Source organism: Cervus elaphus, chromosome 5, assembly GCF_910594005.1.
Source record: "Cervus elaphus chromosome 5, mCerEla1.1, whole genome shotgun sequence".
Lineage (NCBI taxonomy): Eukaryota > Metazoa > Chordata > Mammalia > Artiodactyla > Cervidae > Cervus > Cervus elaphus.
In genome coordinates this window covers 126951721-126957242 of record NC_057819.1, presented here as the reverse complement: position 1 = coordinate 126957242, position 5522 = coordinate 126951721, and the positions used below count along the sequence as shown (strand labels likewise).

At 52.2% G+C, this 5522-nt stretch overlaps 1 non-coding gene across 1 annotated transcript; it reads left to right on the top strand.

Annotated features, from left to right (window-relative positions):
- The first annotated feature begins 1067 nt into the window (after positions 1 to 1067).
- Positions 1068 to 1140, top strand: TRNAE-CUC. Its single transcript has one exon. It is a non-coding gene; the product is annotated as a tRNA-Glu (tRNA).
- The last annotated feature ends 4382 nt before the right edge of the window (positions 1141 to 5522 follow it).

Genomic DNA, 5522 nt, shown 5'->3' with positions numbered 1-5522 from the left:
GGGCGGGGCCGGACGCCTGGGCGGGGCCGGGCCCTGGAGGCGGGGCCGAGCCCTGGGTGGGGCGGGGCCGAGCTCTGGGGGCGGGCCCAGGTCCTGGAGGCGGGGCCGAGCTCTGGGGGGCGGGGCCTCGCTCGGTCCCCTAGGCAGAGCCGCTCCAGGGTCGCGCTACCCTTCCTCGGTCGCTCCAGTGCTGTACTGGGCAGAGCCCTATTTTCCGCCGGAGCTGCTCTCTTCCGGGCGCCGTCCTCTCCTCGCCCGATAAAATCTAGGTATAATCTAGGTCTGAAGTGCCAACATCCCGTGAACTCCCAAGAAAAGCCTCTCCAATAACAGCCCCCTCCCAGAGCCTTCATCCCTGAATCAAAAGAGCCTGTTCCCTTGGGCCTTTTAGCCCTCAGGCGTTCCTTCAGACTCATTTGGAGAGTCTCGCCTGCAAGTCCTGCTGCGGTTGCCGCCTCCGGGACGCCTCCTCTGATTTCCATCGCTGCTCTCGACTCTCGTCCACCGCGAACGCGCCCTCCCCCGCATCCTGCCGCAGCGAAGGCTCCCGGCCGGGCCGAGACCCGGTCTTACTCAACTTCCCCCGCCCACCCGCCCCCGGCACTGCGTCCAGGCCTGGCGCCGAGGAAAGAAGGGGACCTAGGGTTTGCTTCTGGGAGAAGCCCTCGCTGAGTGCCTGTGTGGTGGCGGGGTCTCTGGAAAATTCCAGGAATCTCCTTTAGGGGAGACCCAGTTAAAAAAAACCAAACCCGTGTGGCCTTTGGCCCAATGACACGGAACCTTCCTAATGGGGCAGGACCTTCGTTGGCACGGATGCCTGCATCTGAGGAAAAGCATTCAAGATCTGGAGATTGGACTGCGGGGTCAGCCTCCGGGCCGCGGAGCCTGTCTGAGCCTGTTCTCAACATAGTAGCCACCCCGGTCCCACCTTTTTACCTGTGAAACCACTGGTGGTGGCATCTCTACCGCCAAAGGAGCCTCGGATCCTGGGCGTGCCACTGTACCTCAAATCCTTCAACCTCCCTGGGCCTGTGGCTTCCTTCTGTTTACAATGGGGGTAAGGGACTTCCCTGGTGGTCCAGTGGCTAAGACTCTGTGCTCTCAACGCAGGGGGCCCAGGTTCAATCCCTGGTCAGGGAACTAGATCCCACACACCACAGCTAAGACCTGGTACAACCAAATAAATGAATTAAATAAATAATTCACTTTAAAAATAAATAAATAAAATGGAAGTAAAAGGAATTTCGCAGCAGTCCAGTGGTTAGGACTCTGTGCTTCCACTGCTGGGAGCCTAAGTTCGATCCCTGGTCAGGGAACTAAGATCCTGCATAAATAAACAAATAAAAATGGAGGTAAAAATGGGCCCTGATAAAAAATAGGACTGATGCTGAAGCTGAAACTCCAATACTTTGGCCACCTGATGCAAAGAACTGACTCATTGGAAAAGGCCCTGATGCTGGGAAAGATTGAAGGTGGGAGAAGGGGAGGACAGAGGATGAGATGGTTGGATGGCATCACCGACTCGATGGACATGAGTTTGAGCAAGCAGGGAGCTGGTGATGGACAGAGAACCCTGGTGTGCTGCAGTCCATGGGGTCTCAAAGAGTCAAACACCATTGAGCGACTGAACTGAACTGAAAAATAGGCCCTGTCTCTTGTAAGAAGCCCCTTGAAGGGCAGGAGGCACGTGCTCATAATTGTGAGCAGCTGCTATTGTTAACTACTAGTGCTGTTAATGTTATCACAGGAGGACCTCAATGTCTCCTCAACTTTGAGGCAGTCTCTCTACTTGCTCTCAGCCCAGTGGATCTCAGCTTTGATTCCTAGCCTCCCTCCTTTGCTGCAGCCTCTCCCCTGGCCCTATAGCTCCCCTGGGGTGGGGGCAGGCAGAGTCCCCTCCGCCCCAGGTGCCCACTCCTGCAAGACATCTCAAGCATGTGCCCTGTACCTGGGCCCAAACCCCTGCACCTTCCCTTCCCAGAGGCATCTATCCTCAAGACCCACCTAACTGGTCCCCCGGGTGTATGTGGCTCCAACTGACACCCTGCTGGTGCCCAGTGACTCCGTCCTGGCCTTCCCACCCCTTGGTTGGGGTCTGGCTGCCCAGGTGCCCCTGTTCCCCCCCTCCGAATGCTGATGTTCTGGCCTAGCCTCCTGCGGTAGACTAGGCGAACAAAATCATTGGTGGGGGGCACAGGGACAGTGGTGAGATCTGGGGTGAGCTCCAGTGTCCAAACGCCCCTTTCTCAGCCCTGAGCAGGCTCTTATTCCCCCGACTCCCACCCCTTGGAGAGACATGGCTGGGCCAGAGGAGCCAAGTTTGAAGTGAAACACCGGCCAGGGCTTGGGGAGGCAGGCGGTGTCTGGTCCCTGCGGGGACCAGAATCAGGCAGTGGTGTTGGTCCCAGGGTGGGCTGGGGCCTTGGCTTTTCATGAAGCTCCTGACCCCCACCTTCCTGTTATTTATCACTGACCCAGATGGGGGTGAATGGTAAGGAAAGAGGGGGAGGGACTCTGGGGTGCTGTGGATCATCCAGAGAAAGGCACCTCTACTCCTCCCCATCCCCCAGGCCTTGAGGAGTGGGGGTCGGGCCAAAGCTGGAGGATTTCTCCTCACGGCACATGCAGGGGCCATTTATTTATTGTGCACCCACCACCTCCACATCCGGGGAAGCTGCGGGGTGCAGACTAGGCTAGACCAGGGCCCACATGCAAAGCTTGGCATTCCATAGGGTAGGTGGGATATCAGAGGGGGAAGGAGAGGGCAGCTAGCCATCCTGAGTCCTTCCCCTGATCCAGGGGCTATAACACGTTATTGCATGTAATACTCAAGACAACTCCGGAAGTGGTACCATAATTATTGCCTCCTTTGTAGGGGTGAGAAAACTGACGCAGGGAGGGACGTTAGTGGAGCAACTAGTATTTGAACCTAATCACCATCTGACTGTAGCCTCTGGCAAATGCTCAGCCCAGGAACTCCAAGGAAAGTTCTGCAGGAGCCCCCGGGAGGGGAGGGATTACAGTGGAGTTTGACGTCATGGATGCGTCCCATGGGAACACGGCACACTGCCCGGCCACATGGGGCGGGGATACTCATGGCAGCCTTGGCTGCAACAGCAAGCACCTGTTTGAGGGAAGGGTGTTAAAATAGAACGGGGGGTAATTTGTGCTAATGTCACCCAGTTATTTTTTTTCCTGATCTTTTTCAATTGTTTGCTCTTCCCCCCCACCCCAGTCACACCACATAACATGTGGGATGTTAGTTCCCCAACCAGGGATGGAACCAGTGACCCCTGCATTGCAAGCAGTGTCTCAACCACTGGACTGCCAGGGAAGTCCCTCACCCAGCTGTTAAAAGCAGGGAGCCCACCTCTCTCTGTGCTGATTTGGAATACATCCAAGATACATGTATATATATAATTATACTTACATACTCAATATGTAAGTATAAATCTATTTGTTGTTGTGTAGTCACTAAGTCATGTCCAACTCTTTTGCGATCCCATGGACTGTAGCCCGCTAGGTTCCTCTGTCCATGGCAGGTTCCCAGGTAAGATATGAGAGTGGGTTGCCATTTCCTTCTCCAGGAGATCTTCCCAACCCAGGGATCAATCAAACTCAAGTCTCTTGCATCTCTTGCATTGGCAGGTGGATTCTTTACCACTGAACCACCGGGGAAGCGGTAATTCCATTTACCTACATTAAAAGAGAATGTACATATATATGCTGATAGATCCACGTAAACTTCTGGAAGTGTGTTTGTGGAGTGACCTTGCATTTGAGGGAGGGGAATTAAGAGGAGAAAAACAGAGACTTGTTTTTCATTTCATACCATATGCACGTATTACTTTTCTAACTAACCGAAAAGCAGAGTCTAAGCTTTTCTTTCAATAGGCCTAAAGGTATAGGAAAGATCTTGATGGGTAGGACTGAGGAAAGGGCATTCCAGGTGGAAAGAACAAGCAGGAAGACACCGGAGTGATTCTGGGGGGAAGATTTCGGGTTTCTGGGGTCAGTTGCATCACAGGATCTGTTGGGAGGATGATGGATGGCAGCAAGACTGGGCAGGCAGGTGGGCATGTGCTGGAGACTCTGATGGATCAGGATAAAGTGTTTCTATTTTATCTTGTAAGTAATGGAGGTTGGTTTATTTTTTATTTTTTGGCTGTGCTGTGAAGCATGTGGGATCTTAGTTCCCTCACCAGGGATCAAACCCGCGCGCCCTGCACTGGAAGCATGGAGTCTTAACCACTGAACTTTCAAGGAAGTCCCAATGGAGGGTTTTTTTTTTTTTTTTTTTAATTGAGAAATTGCACTCTAGTATTTTATACTCATATAGCCCTCTGTGAAAGGGGGCTTTGTCAGACATGTTTACATTTTCAATCTTGACAGCGATCCTGCAAGGTAGGTCAGGGCAAGTTTTACAATGAGGAAACAGGCTTTATGAGTAAAGACCACACACTCAGTTTTAAAATGAGACGCTTTGCCCTTTGTATGCACTGCTTTGCAGAAAGGCAGCAGAGAGGAGAAACCACCAGCCAGTTCCCCAACCCAGCAGAATGACAGGCTTCCTTTCACGTTTGAGCAATCTCAAGGCTTCCTCGTGACATTCATATCAAGGAGATGAGACATCGTGACCTTCGGGAGAGAAGGGCAAAGGACCTTGAAGTCATCAGTTCACAAACTCACATACTTTTCCTGGGGAGTAAAATATTAGCGGTTTCTTTGTTAGTCATAGCTAGGATTTAAACTAAATTTCTTTTTCTTCCTACAGGCTCATTTATTTTTATTTTATTGGAGTATAATTACTTCCCTGGTGACTCAGGCAGTAAAGAATCTGCCTGCAGTGCCGGAGACCCAGGTTCAATCCCTGGGTCAGGAAGAGCCCCTGGAGAAGGGAATGGCAACCCACTCCAGTATTCTCGCCTGGAGAATTCCACAGACAGAAGAGCCGGCCGGGCTACAGACCATGGGGTCGCAAAAAGTGTCAGACATGACTGAACGACTGACACACACAATTACTTTACGGTGCTGTGTTAATCTGCTATACAAGGAAGTGAATCAGCTATATGTATACATACATCCCCTCCCTCTAATTTTCTTTTTTTAGAACACAATGAAGTTCTATTGAATGAAGGATATGTCCACTTTCTTGTTGAGGTTCAGAGAGGTTTAAGGCTGTGCCTAAGGCCACACGGCTGGTGGAGCCCAAAGGAGAGTGCTGGACCCAAGCCCCCAGCTCTTTCCATGGACCACACAGTAATAGACTGGTTTGGATGAAGATGGGGAGGCCAGTGAAGAGGCTGCCAAGGGTCCAGGGACCCGAGGAGGGCGGGACCTGGAGACCCAAATGATGGGGTCTGTTGAGAAAGTCATCCTCTCTCTTCAGAATTTAGCCAACACAAGACCCTAGATTTCCTTTCCATTTATGCTCCAGGTTTAACTCCCCTCGTTCACGGGCTCCACAGGACAAAGTCAGGAAAGAATGGACTTGGGTGGGTGAAACTGAGGGGTTTTCCAGG